This window comes from Rattus rattus, chromosome 1 (assembly GCF_011064425.1).
Source record: "Rattus rattus isolate New Zealand chromosome 1, Rrattus_CSIRO_v1, whole genome shotgun sequence".
Lineage (NCBI taxonomy): Eukaryota > Metazoa > Chordata > Mammalia > Rodentia > Muridae > Rattus > Rattus rattus.
The window spans coordinates 18,445,010-18,460,061 of NC_046154.1; positions in this window are offsets into that span (position 1 = coordinate 18,445,010).

Sequence of the window (15,052 nt, forward strand, 5' to 3'; positions counted from 1 at the left end):
TGCAGGGACCTCCCTCCCATGATGACAAGAACAGAATGCCTCTGAACCCCAAGTGAGTTTGCAAACCAGGTTCCTCCCTATGGAGTCTTCCTATGAGAGCATAGCCTGTACCGATGCTTAACCACCCCTGTCCAGATATTCACTGGGGAGTGGGGGGGGCTCTGCTAGGCTCGGACCCTATGAGATGCTCAGCGAATGTTGTGTGAGCATCTGACCCGTGTAACAGTGGACAGTCCCACAGAGGGACGGAGGGACAGTCAGAACCTGCAGGTCTGACTATATTTGTTCCTATTTCATGACAGAGGAGTAAAGAACTGATATGTATTGTTCAGGAAGTACAGCAAGACTGTATCATGTCTGATCTGACCTCCTCCTCCCATGGGCAGAGCTAATCACCAACCGTGACTTCCAGGGGGTTGAAGCCCTTGGTGTCTTCTCCTGTCAGATTGACTCATGGCAGATGTCTAGGCCTCCAAGAGAGGATGATGGAACCATAGAAGGATGAGGACCAAAGGTCAGAGCATCTGAGTCAGGATGAGTTACTGGGTCACCAGCATGGGACATGAATGTGTCGCCATGATTATCCCAGTCATTAGTCTTAGGTAAGGCTCAGAGTAGAAGAACTTGGTTTCCCTGAGACCATGCCCTTGGCCACAGCCTAACTTTGCCCTTTAGACCCTCTATTTTTTTGGGGGGCGGGGGGTGGCTAGGTTGAGGTCCCATGTTAGAGCTACCTGCACCATGACGACCAGTGCTTTTCTGTGCCAGACACCTCTTACACACTATTTGTCTATAATTTTCGGAGAGCTACTCTGAAGTCAGCCTACATCCCAACCTAGGAGCCACCACTGGCTAATCTCAGTCAAGGTGTCCGGTTTCCTCTGAGGACTTGACTTCTCTCCGTGCAGCATGCTTAATGAAGCATCAGCCTCCAAGGTGCTTGGGAAGATTCAACGGGGTCACAGAACTTCCTTATGGCTACCAAACTTGCTAGTCACATGACCTCTTACTGCAGAATTCACACTGACTTCCTACAGAGTAGAAAACTCAGAAACCTGATGAGTTACACGAGTATTGATAACAGCAAGAAGAGAAGAGGCTACTCGGTGATGCTAAATGACAACTCAATAAACTGTAAAGATATGTTTGGGGAGGTTTGTTTTTATAAAGGGACTCTAGGAAGAGGTTGAGAAAGAGAGAGAACAAACCCAGAAATGTTCCTTAAGGGCTTCTCTTGAGTTGAGGGCCATTTAGGTATCACCAGAGATGGAAAGAAATACCATCAAGAAAGAAAGTCACACAGAACACAAATTTGTAAAAAGCTGGGCCAGTGGGGCTGGAGAGAGGGCTCGGTGCTTAAGAACCATGGTTGTTGTTCCAGAAGACCAAGGTTCAGTCCTAGCACCCACATGAGACTGCTCACAACTGTCTGTACTCCAGTTCCAGAGGATCTGACGCCCCCTTCTGGCCCCTGCAAGCACTTCATGCACATGTTGTACATGCATACAGGCAGGCAAACATTCACACACGTAAAATAAAAATAAATAACCTTAAAAAAATCTGGATCGATGTTATCTGACAAAGAGCTGGAGAATACAAGCTCAGAAACTTTCTACAATTTAATTTAATTGCTACGCCACAGGTTCCTTATGGCAGGTTTCTCAGGGTCTGGCAATCTCTGCCCTTTAAGGTCTGTTTAGGCCTTTTACATTTAATATAATATCTAACAGGTTTGGATCTAGGTCTATAACTATGTCACTTTCTGTTTGTAATATATTCTTGTTTGTTTCACTGTCTCCTCATTTTTTAAAATGTTTTGTGAGTTTTGTGGGGCTTTTATTTGTTTCTTTAGGTGTTAGAGATCTAGTGCAGGGGCCTCAGGTATATTAGGCAAGAGCCACAAAGCTACAGCCTTAGCCCTTGAGTTATTTCAATATATTTTAGAATGTTAACTATACTAAAAAGCAATATATCTGTTGATTTACTTTATTTTTTCAAATATTTCTAAATTGTTTTTTTTTTACTATCCTTTTGAAGACATGTACACTACAGCCCACACATGGAGATCAGAAGACAACTTTTCTGGATATTGATTCTCTCCTTCCACATTTATGCGGGTTCTGGGGATTGAACTCAGGTCTCCAGATTTACATGGTGGTTCTGGGGATTGAACCCAGGTCTCCAGATTTACATGGTGGTTCTAGGGATTGAACCCAGGTCTCCAGATTTACATGGTGGTTCTAGGGATTGAACCCAGGTCTCCAGATTTACATGGTAGTTCTGGGAATTGAACTTGGGTCTCCAGGTTGACAGGCTTTTCTGGGGATTGAACTCAGGTCTCCAGATTTACATGGTAGTTGTAGGGATTGAACTCAGGTCTCCAGATTTACATGGAAAGTCCCTTCAACCATGAGCCATCATACCAGACCCTGATTTTTTTTAAATATATTTCATTATTATTAATAGGTTTCTTATGAACATTTTATCCATGGATTTCATCCTGCTTTGCTGAGCTTCACCTGTTACCTCGCAAAATTACTCTTTTTCAGAATGAGTGTAGGTAGGGAAAATTACATTTGTATCAGGTACATGTGGGGATGGAACTTTTTACCTACAATTGATATTTTTTCCTACCACAAAAAAATAAAACAAAGAAGGTAAACAGAAGCCAGGGATGCAGGCGGGTAGCTTGCAAGCCCAGCATGGCTTGTACAATACAAGATCTGAGCACCAAGGCAAAGATTGTGTTTTGAGGGTGGTCAGGAAGGAGATGGCATCATCCCACAGAGACGTCGTGCCTATAAGCTCTTCAGCCATGTGTCCATCAGGACCCAACAACACGACGGAATTTCTCCACTTGACCAGAGTCGATCAGGTTCTTTCCAGAGATGTCTAGGTGTGTAGAGATACTCATTTTCAGTCAGGCACACTCTGTCTTACACCGTGTCCTCTTTCAGTCTGGCAGCCCAGCCTGGGAATAAGGATGGGAGAGGGTTTTGCAGAAGAAGGGCCTAAGGGACTGATGGAGACCTGTCATTGGGTGTGGTGTGTCCCAGCAAGTGGTTGTAGTATCGACCCAACCTGGGAACAAGGTAGAAATCTAGGATTGGGATAGGAGTAGCAAGAAGAATAACTTTGGAGACAGGTAGGGCCGCTGTCTGCCCTGGATATCATATTTGCTACTTGGCAGCCCTGGCCTGGGACTTTACATCTACTCAGCTGTAAACTGTGTGTACCATGACCTACACCAGAGGACGCCATGAGGGTCATCCAATAGATGCTCGGTTCAAAGGCTCCAACAGCACAAGGGGCTCACCCAGGGTCTCAGCGCGGCCAAGGATAGAGCCAGGCCTCCTAACTCTGAGACTAGACCTTTTCCTGCACACTCACACACTCTCCCTGCACACTCACACACTCCCTCTATCCATCAGCCACTCACTTGTGGTGAGAAACCAGAGGGTGGCAGGGGAGGGACCATGGGTTTTATCCTAAGAAAGTGGGACAGTCCCTAGGGTCTTCAGAGGTGGTGCAATCTGGTTTGTGTTAGAAAAAAGAGTGATTGTCGCATGGAGCTTGGAGGAAGAGAGGAGGGGACACGAGAGACAGCTGGTATTTCAAGTTTGCTTGAGAAGAAAAGTCTCTCTCTCTCTCTCTTTTTTTTTAAAGATTTATTTATTGTAAGCACACAGTCGCTGTCTTCAGCACACCAGAAGAGGGCATCAGATCCCATTCCAGATGGTTGTGAGCCACCATGTGGTTGCTTGGAATTGAACTCAGGACCTCTGGAAGAGCAGTCAGTGCTCTTAGCCACTGAGCCATCTCTCCAAGTCTCAAGGTCTTAGCCATTTAAATTTTAAAGCAAAGAAGGAACCAGTAAAAGGACTCACAGAATCATGGGTGGGAGGAACGGCTCCGGTAGAGAAGACCTGCATCCCAGGACACCTTGAGGGTCACCCCACAGATACTAATCAACATGCCAGGAACTCAGTAGCCCTTCTGAGAAATGCTCCCAAATTAAGTATCTAGAACACAGGAGCCCTCCGCTATGGGTAAACACTGTAATAACCCCACTACGCTTGAGGACTGACAGAAGTTTTTCACTTACAAATGCCTCACTGCTACACACCAGTTAGAATTTTCTAGAATCGTCTCCTCACAGACTGGACTCTCCTGCCTGGGTGGAGTGAGCAAGACTGGTTCCAAGCTTCCAGCTCTCATTGATGAGGAACCAACACTTTCTCTATGCTTAGCCTAGCTTTATGACAAACCCTGGGTATGACATAGCACTTCCCAGAGCAGGAGGGAGCTGAGAGGTCACTAGACAGGGTCACCAGATGCCCCGTTCACAATGTCTTTTATACAGGACCCTGCTTCAAGTACATTGTGCCTTATGGTGTCAGACCAGGCTCCTGCTTTTAGGATCAGAGCAGAGTAAGATGCTGGAACGTGGCCCTATCTACTGCCTTGCCCCAGTTGTTCAGAACCTCTGAGATGGAGCTCAGAGAGCATCATCATCATCATCATCATCATCATCATCATCATCATCATCATCATCACCATAGCTACCACCACCACCATCACCATCTGTGATGGTTTGAATGACAATGGCCCTGATAGGTTCATATATTTGAATGTTTGGCACCCAAGTGATGGAACTGTTCAGGAAGGATTAGGAGGTGTGGCCTTGAAGGAGGTGTGTCACTGGGTGTGGGGCTTTGAGATTTCAAAAGCCTGTACCAGCCCCAGTGTCTCTCCCTCTCTCTCTGCTTTCTGTCTGCAGATCAGGATGTAAGCTCTCGGCCACTGGTCCAGGACCATGTCTGCCTGCCTGCTGCCATGCTTTCTACCTTGATGGACTAACCCTTTCTAACTGGAACCAAGACCCCCAATTAAATGCTTCCTTTTATAAGTAGCATTGGTCATGGTGTTCTTCACAACAGAACAGTAACTAAGACAACATCACCACCACCAGCAGCAGCATCTCCCCCATCACTGTCATCACCAAAAACCTGATATACCACTAAGATATTTTTGGTCGCTTTTCCTGGAAAAGACCCATTTTGCAGGTAGGAGCTGAAGTCCAAAGTAGATGAGTGTGGTGGTTTGAATAAGTTTAGCCTCCATAGACTCATGTGTTTGAATGTTTGGCTCAGAGGGAATGGCACTATTAAGAGGTGTGACCTTGTTGGAATAGGTGTGGCCTTGTCGAAGGAAGTGTGTCACTGTGGGGACAGGCTTTGAGGTCACATACATGCTTAAGCTGTATCCAGTATGGCACACCGTCTCCTGCTGTTGCCTGCAGATGAAGATGTAGAACTCTCAGTTCCGTCTCCAGCACCATGTCTGCCTGGACACTGCCATTCTCCTACCTTGATGATAATGGACTGAACCTCTGAACCTGTAAACCAGCCCCAATTAAATGGTTTCCTTATAAGAGTTGCTTTGGCCATGGTATCTCTTCACAATAGAAACCCAAACTAAAACAATGAATTCTATCTCATCCTCAAATAAACAATGTCAGAGGGTTTTTTCAGAAAATTCTAAGTACAGTTCTTCTGGGTAGGGGTATCCTACTTCTAGCTTTAACCTCAAAGACATTTTCTGCACTTTTGATGATTAACTGATCATGATTTCTGGTGCTTGACATGTCCCCCTCAGAACTGGCTTCCTTCTGGTGCCCCAAATCTTTTACATGAGGTGCTGACACTGGGCTAAGCCCTTTGCTTGCATTATTTCAAGGGCTAGAAAAATTCTTCCCAAGGACCCAGGTAGGTTTTGTATTGTAGGTTTTGTGATTAGGCTGTCTTGCTGTTACTGTTCAACTTTGCCATTCTAGAAGAGCAGCCACCAGCTGCCCAGGAGCACACTGTGTGCCAGCAATACCGTCTTTTTTCTTTTGTTTCTTTTATTCTAGTATAAGAGAGTTTTATCCGAATGTCTGTGCGGCACATGAATGCACTGCCTGTGGAGGCCAGCAGAGGGCGTTGAATCCCCGGTTCCTGGAATGATTGACAGTCTTGAGCCTCTGTGTGGGTGTGGCTTGTTTTCCAACAGTTAAGAAATGCTTCCTGGAAAGCCAGAAGGTGGTGGCGCATGCCTTTAATCCCAACTCAGGAGGCAGAGGAAAGCCAATCTCTGAAGTAGAGGCCAGCCTGGTCTACAGAGTGAGTTTCAGGATATCCCGAGCTACATAGAGAAACCCTGTCTCAAACAAACAAGCAAACACACAAAGAAAGAAGAAGAAGAAAAAGAAAAAGAAACGCTCCCTGGTTGTATGGCGGAGGCAAGAAGATGTGTGCATATAAGTTTTAATGCTACCTCAGTTTTTAAAAAGAGTCATAAAGAAGTTAAGAAGGCTGGGAGGTGGCTCAGTCTGGAAAGTGCTTGCTGAGCTCATGTGTACAAGCTGGGTATGGTACTGTGCATCTGTGATCCCAGCATGGGGCAGAGACAAAGGATCCCTGTGCTCAGTAGCCAACTACTCCAGCCAAGATGGGAAACCGGAGATTCAGTGAGAGACTGTGTCTCAAAAAGTTAAGTGCAGGGCTGGCAAGAGGGCTCGGCAGGTGGAGACTTGTAGACAGGAATCAGCTCCCAGGTCCCACAAGGCAGCAAAAGACTGCACATCTAAGAGCTCTACCTGTGAGCATGAGCACACTGACACACACACCTGCACACACATGCACATGCCTGTGCACACCTGTGCCTGTGCACTTACACACACCTGCACACACATGTACATGCCTTGCACACCTGTGCCTGTGCACACTTACACACACATGTACATGCCTGTGCATACCCATGCCTGTGCACATGCACACACACCTGCACACATATACATTCCTGTGCATACCCATGCCTGTGCACACTTAACACACATACACATGCCTTGCACACCCGTGCCTGTGCACACTTGTGCCTGTGCATACTTTCACACTTGTACACACATACCCATACCTTGAGCACATGTGCTTGCACACTTACACACCTGCACATACATACACTTTTCTGTGCATACCTGTGCCTTACATACTTATACACCTGCGCACATATTCACATGACTGTACACACCTGTGCTGTGCACATGCACACACCTGTATACACATACACATGACCACACACCCATGCCTGTGTACATATACATACACATACTTAACACACAATATGTATGCACACACACCATTAATTAAAAATTACAGTACAGGGGCTGGAGAGATGGCTCAGTGGTTAAGAGCACTGACTGCTCTTCTAGAGGTCCTGAGTTCAAATCCCAGCAATCACATGGTGGCTCACAACCATCTGTAATGAGGTCTGATGCCTTCTTCTGGCTTGCAGGTGTACATGCAGGCAGAAAGCTGTATGATGTATATATAATAAATAAATAAATATTTTAAAAAATTACAGTAGAACCCAGAGCCCCACCCATTGCCATGCCTTGGACCAGACCAATGATGTATTGTCATAAACATTTACAGGAAAGTTGTCTGGGCAAAAGGACTGTGTGACACACGGTGACACACCGCAGCTTCCATGGTGAGATGTTTGTTTGTTTGTTTGTTTGTTTGTTTTCTTTTGGGGGAAGACCTCAAGGGCAGATGGTGGAATTCGAGGGAACAGGGAGCTAAGTGGAATTGAGGTATATGATGTGAGGTTCACAAAGAATCAAAAGGTTTTTTTTTTTTAATTTACAGTAGAAAGTGACTAAGGAGGACAACTATGCCTACCTTTGTCTTCCACAAACATGTGCACATGCACACACACACACACACACACACAGTGTCGTATATACACACACATACCGACACACACAGAGCACACACAACGAGTAAAACCATCAAATGGGATCTCACAGCTAGCCAGTGGCAAGGGAGATAATTTTGAAGCACTGGGACCCTGCAGCCAGGATTTTTACCATACAGGCCGAGCAAAGGAAGTGGGGTCTAGAGATGAGATCCCAGCCGAGCACACAGTAGAGTCTAGGGGCACAGACTTGCCAGGGCCGGCTAATGGGGCCCAGGTAGGAGGCTGGCTTTATCCTGAGCAGTTGTCATCTGCTCAGCAAGGTGTGCAAGATGTGCAAGGTGGAGGTGGGGAAAGGGGGAGGAGACAGGAGGGGGAGGAGGAGAGGGAGAGAGAGAGAGAGAGAGAGAGAGAGAGAGAGAGAGAGAGCCACAGCGTGCACACGCTCCCACATGCACCCGCACATACAGGGCTTCCATTTCCCCAAGATGTCCACCTGCTTTTTATGAATATAAGTGGATTTGTGACAAGCATTGCAGCTGCATAGGCGCCATTCATACACGGGGACAATTTTACTAGATAATAGACCATCGCGCAGGATACAATTTAAATTAAAAAATGCAATTTTCACCTTGAAATGAACAAATGATTACAATTTCTATACAAATTAAGGCATTCAGCCTCTCTTTCAGTAGTGGCACCAGCCCATGAAATATGACATAATTACCATGAAATACATTTTCAAATATTTTGATTTTTTTGTCCGCCGCTTTTTAAAAAACATAGGCCGCCTTCTAGCTCTCCGGGTGTGTGCTGGCATTTTCCCACCTTCTGGGAAAAACACATTAAAAAGAAAAGCCGAGGTCCCCCCTCACCCGCGAAGATGAAGTTGGCCCCCTCCCTGCCCTCCCCTCCTCCCGCTGCCTCACCCCTCTGAGCCCCCTGCCCTCCCTTCCCCCTCCCTTGGCTCAGAGATAAAATTGAAAAAAGGCAGACAGGAGGAGAGGGGACGCAGACGACCAGTTCCAAAGCCCGAGATTTATCTAAGTTGCTACGCTTATCTGAGGGATCGCATCTGTTGGTTATCTCTAGCCAACCACTCCAAGCGGCATCCCGCGCGCCCCTCTGGAAATCTCTCCCCGGCCTGCCCCCGCCCCACCCCCACCTCGGCTCTTAGTTTTTAATTATTTCTCTGTTCAGTTGTCTCTTTGTGGCTAGAGAGGAAAGAATTGAGCACACAGAGCCTGTGGCTTGATCAGGTCTGATGGAACTTTAGGGCTCAAAAAGGCAGAGATGAGGAGAGGCAGTCAGTAGTCTTGGCTCTCTGTCCCTGAGTGGAGTTCTTGTGACATTGATGAAGGACATTCCTACCCAACTCTGCCTCATCCCTGGGTCTGTAAGGCCGCCATCTTGGATGTTCCATTCCCCTTGATCTGAGCTTGGGCTGGGTTTCTTTGGGCCAGAGACCTAAGGATCGACCTCGGACCTCTCCTCTGCTGCTTGCTTCTGGTTCTGAGCCCCCTCCCTCCATCCTCCACAATGTATCACCTTTGTGGTGGCTTTCAGGACTCCCAGCTCCCCAGAAACTGTCCTCAGGACTTGGCTTCCACCTGCTGCTGCTTCCACAGCATCCCGTCTGACCCCCTACAGGGTAACTCTGGCTGCTCATTGCGTTCTGGTTCACCTGGTACAGCCAGACCAACGGCTCCTCCTCTTCCTAAGCTTGTTGGTCTACCCACATTCCCTGGGAGGTGGAAACACAGCTTCACCAGCATCCTCCACTCCAGGCTGGCCCTTCCTTCTGAGTAGCAACCACTGCATCTTCCAAGTCTCCCGCAGAGAGGACTTCCCTCACAGCGACCCATCCAACCTTTCATGGGGAAAGCAAACAGGTATTCTAGACCAAGGGACAGAGTTGCCAAAGCAGTCAGGCCTCCCAGCAGCTTATTTAGAAGGCGATGTGGGCACTTGTGAGAGTAAACCACCCCTTTGCTCTGACCCATCCTTCCCTACACTCCGCCCTTCCCTGGCAACACCAGGATCGCACTCCGCTTCGGAAAGCAAACCAGGACATCTTCGTGGAACGAGAACAGGATTTAAGAGCAAAGACCCTGAGTTTCAGAGTCGAGATTCCATTGCTTTTCCCTGTCTACGATCTTAGCCAAACCGGACCTCTGTGCCTCAGTTTCCCAGGGTAAGGTGGGATTATGATTCTTCTTCTGCAGAGGCTGGAGGATGTCCTCCAACAGTGCCAGCCCAGGTAGGTCGTCCACGGGGTACACTGCTCTCCTTGTTCTGTGGTCCCAAGATCGCTAAGGAATTTAGAGATGGCTCAACAATCCCGGTCCAGCCAGAGGGCTCTGCAGATAGAAGCTCTTGCTGAGCAAGCCTGATGGCCCGAGTTCAATCCCCAAAACCCACAGCAAAAGATGAGAGCCCAGCCAACTGCCGAGTCTTCCTCTGACCTCCATGGCTGTGTTGTGGCCACACACATGTCCGTATTAATAGACACATCATATTCATAGACTCACATACACAATAGCCATAATAAGATACTACTTAAGTAGTTGATAGCAGGGGCTGGAGAGATGGCTCAGAGGTTAAGAGCACTGACTGCTCTTCCAGAGGTCCTGAGTTCAAGTCTCGGCAGTCACATGGTGGCTCACAACCATCTGGTTATAATGAGATCTGGTGCCCTCTTCTCGCCTGCAGGCAGACATACATGTAATGATAAATAATAATATAATAAATAAATCTTTTTAAAAAGAGAAGTTGTAGCAATAATAAGATACTACTTAAGAAGTCAGGGAGGAAGGCACGTAACAGGTAAAGTGTTTGTGATCTCTAGAAGAACCCCAGTTAAAAAAATAAAAAAGAGGGATGGTCCTAGCCCTGCCCAGGTAGAAATGAGAAGATCCCTGTGGCCCAGGCATGGTGGCTCAGGCTTTTAATTCCAGCACTCAGGAGGCAGCGGGAAGTTGATCTCTGTGAGTTCGAGGCCAGTCTGGTCTGCATAGTGAGTTCGGGGACAGCCAGGGGCTACATAGGAAACCCTGTCCCCTGTCAAGAAGAAGAAGAAGAAGAAGAAGAAGAAGAAGAAGAAGAAGAAGAAGAAGAAGAAGAAGAAGAAGAAGAAGAAGAAGAAGAAGAAGAAGAAGAAGAAGAAGGGGAGGAGGAGGAGGAGGGAGGAAGAGGAGAAGGAAGAGAGGAAGAGAAGAAGAAGAAGAAGAAGAAGAAGAAGAAGAAGAAGAAGAAGAAGAAGAGGAGAAGAAGAGGAAGAAAGAGGAAGAAGGAGGAGGATGGGAAGGAGAATGAGAAGGAGAAGGCAGAGGAGGAGTAGGAGAAGAAGAAGAAGAAGAAGAAGAAGAAGAAGAAGAAGAAGAAGAAGAAGAAGAAGAAGAAGAAGAAGAAGAAGAAGAAGAAGAAGAAGAAGAAGAAGAAGAAGAAGAAGAAGAGAAGAAGAAGAAGAGGAAGAAGAAGAGAAGAGAGGAAGAAAGGGAGGAAATGAAGGGGGAAGGGGAGGGAAGGGAAGGAGGAGGGGACAGGGAGGGGAAAAAAGAAGACTGTACGGCTTGCTGACCAGTCTATCCACCATGACGAGTTTCAGGTTCAGTGAGAGACTCTGTCTCAAAAAATGAGGTGGAAGGTGAGAGAGCAAGACAGTGTTGACCTCTGGCCTGCACAAGCATACAAATACATATTCATGTGCATCTGTACACACATTAACATGCATACACACACTGGCATACATACACACACACTGCTGTGTACACTCAGGCACACATATTCACATACATACTGACCAACGCTCACACATACCACACACGCACTGCAGGCACACTCAAACGTACACACACACACACACACACACACACACAGCAATAGACACACCGGCCCTTACAGGATGAACCTCTGAGCCTCTGGGGAGGGGGAGGGGAGGAAGAGGAAGCAGCAAGAAGAGAAGATGGTTACTGCATCCTGTATTGCATGCTACTGTCAGCCACAGACTCTGCACTAAGGGCTAACACACGCCTTTAACCTCAGTACTCGGGAGGCAGAGGCAGATGGATCTCTGAGTTCGAGGTCAGCCTGCTCTACAGAGAGAGTTTCAGGATAATCGAGGCTACACAGAGAGAACAAGTCTCGAAAACAAAACAACCAAAGGTCCAGCCTGGGGACTAAAAGCACATGGATGGCCAGCGGCTTGAGCCAGATGAGAATACACAGGCTGCTTCCCTCTTGATGGGAGGCACAGGGAGCTGGCTATTCAGGACACTCTGGCCAGACTTGAACCCCAGTGCATGCGCATCCAAGGCAGTGAAGGTGGGGAGAGAGAAGAGTCAGGGGACCAGTCTCCGTCCTGGTTCCGTAAAGCTCTGGCTTGGCTTGTTCATTTAGTATAGGATCCACAGACTGAATCGGTGATCGCACCTGTTCCCACAAGTAGGAGAGAAAGCACTCTGGGTATCCACACACACCCAAGGGATCAAAGATGGTCAAGTGATCCCCAATATTACTCAAATGGTCAGTTGTTCATTTGGGATACTGGGGATGGAACCCAGAGGCTTGTGAATGCCAGGCAAGCACTTATAATACGGCTATCAAAATGGTCCAAAAAACAAAAAGTTTATACTCCTTGAGAACACAGCCCACAGAATCAACCAACCGGGTCTTATCATCTCCTCATCAGAAATTGGGGAGCCTGTAAGGATCTGACCTAGGACATACATCTGACATATACGTTATAGCTGAGTAGCTTCGTATTCTTGTGGGACTCCTCACGGTGGGACCAGGGGCTGTCCCTGACTCTTTTGTCTGCTTGTGGGACCCTTTCCCTCCCACTGGGTTTCCTTATTGGCCATGTGATGGTACGGGCCTGGTCTTATCAGAAGTTATGCAGTGTTTGGTTGATGTCCCCAAGAGACCCGCTCTTTTCTGAGGGGAGGCAGAGTGAGGGTGGACCTGGAGGAGAGGGGAGGTGGTAGGGAGAGATGGGGAGAGGGGAGGGAAGGTAAACTGTGGTCGGGATGTAACGTATGAGAGAAGGGTTAAAAACAAATGTTTACATTTATTTATCTGTTTTGGGAGGAGGACAAGCACAGACCACAGTGTGCATTTGGAAGCAGGAAAACATCACCCTTAGAGGTGTTGGCTTCTTCTTTTCACTCTAAAGATTTCAGATATTGAACTGTTTCAAAGCAAGGGCCTTATCCACTGAGCCATCCCACTAACACAAATGGTCCAAAGGTTTTAATCTTAAAAATGCAGATTAAGGTTCCAGTCAGTGATGGCATACACCTTCAATCCCAGCACTTGGGAGGCAGAGGCAGGTGGATCTCCGAGTTTGAGGCCAGCCTGGTCTACAGAGGGAGTTCTAAGACAGCCAGGGCTAACAGAGACACCCTGTCTTGAAAAACCACAGATAATAGATAGATAGATAGATAGATAGATAGATAGATAGATAGATAGATAGATAACTAAACTGATGATAGATAAACTTTAATAAATATTTTTAAAGATTTATTTATTATATACGAGTACACTGTCGCTGTCTTCAGACACATCAGAAGAGGGCATCAGATCCCATTACAGATGGTTGTAAGCCACCATGTGGTTGCTGGGATTTGAACTCAGGACCTCTGGAAGAGCAGTCAGTGCTCTTAACTGCTAGAAAAACTTTAAAAATTAAAAAATAATGTATATAGGGGCTCAGCAGATAAAGTCCTTTCCACCCAAGTATAAGGATTCAAGTTCAGGTCCCAGAATCCACATAAACGCCAGTAAGCATGGTAGCCACTTATAAACCAGCTCTCAAGAAACAGAGACAGAGAACTCTCAGGGCCAGATGGCTAACTAAATTAACTGTACCCATGAGCTCTGGTTCTAGAACAGACTGACCATCACACACACACACACACACACACACACACACACACACACACACTCACACACACAGGACCATGCAAACACACAGGCTCTCACGCATGTGCACACACGTGTAGATTTTACATTCTGTCCCAAATGCCCATGCCAAAAACCAGTGCAGTTCAGCTTGTAACTGAGTCATACATGAAGTCACCACCATCCCTCAAACACAGTCTACAGCAGATTTTTTCTTCTTTTCCCTCCCTACATATCCAGCCTCACCAACAGGCAAGATTCTCTGAGGTCACCCCCCTGTGGTCAAGGTTTCTGTGGTATGATTTTCCGGCCATCCCTGTGACATCCTTGAGGTCGCCCATGGAGTCATTTGAGTGTTCTGACACTGTAACTTGGTCCCCTCAGATGACGACGCAGCTCTTTCACTCCCGCAGAGCCTCCTCAGATGTTGGCGGGGCTCTCGCACTTGGGTACAGCCTCCTTTAGGCACACTGAACTGCACCACCCTCAGGCCACCCATTTCCAGCACCCGGCTAAAGCTACAGACAGGAAGACACTTAGACCTTGTTGTCCCCATGCCCAGGGACCTCGAGAACCTTTCTGCAGGCCCCGGGCAGATTCCAGCCTCTCTCCCTACTCTTCAGCCATGTGAGTTAAATGCAGGTAAGTGGTTTGGTCTTCATGAAACGAAGAGAGAATAAGAACCACAGAAGTCCGAGGCCCTCTGACACGACTGGACACAGTTGGATAACAGTTACGGTCGCTGGTATTTGAGCACAGGATGCAGCTGGGACAAGGCCTCACCATGATGTCTTTACAGGTGATTATCCAAAGTTCAGACTGGGAAACTAAGCCCCGGGGAGGTTTAGCTGCTTGCCTGAGTCCCACTGTCAGTGCCCCTTGGAGCGCTGGGTCCCAGTTCAGTCATCTGCTAAGCCCACGAGTACCTGTGAAATCAAGAACATGAACCCAAATGGGACTACGGGAGGTCAAGAAGCTACCCGAAGTCTTTGTTGAAACCTTTACCCGAGTGAGCAGTCAGCATCCGTCTGCCTTCTTGGGGGCTGGGGAGGGAGGGGGCTTGTCTATTTTAAAGGTAACTGCTGCTTAGAGAGGCTCAAGGCCTCAGAGTAAAGGGATGAGTCGGCCGATGGGAGTGGCTGGAACCCAGGTCTACTGCTTGTGGCAGAATTCTCTGTGGCTAGCCTTGCTAGGCAGCTCAAATAATTTGGAAGGTCATTGCTCTGTGGTGAAGATCACTGGGAAGATCACAGATAAAAGGACTTGGGAGATAATTTGGGGGCAAGAACATTGAATCTGGGTCTCTTGGGTGAAAGCATGTCTGCTACAAAGCCAAGATCTGTTGAGCCACATACTAAAATATAGAGGCGGGCCAGAGAGATGGCTCAGCAGATAAAGGAGCTTGCCGCCA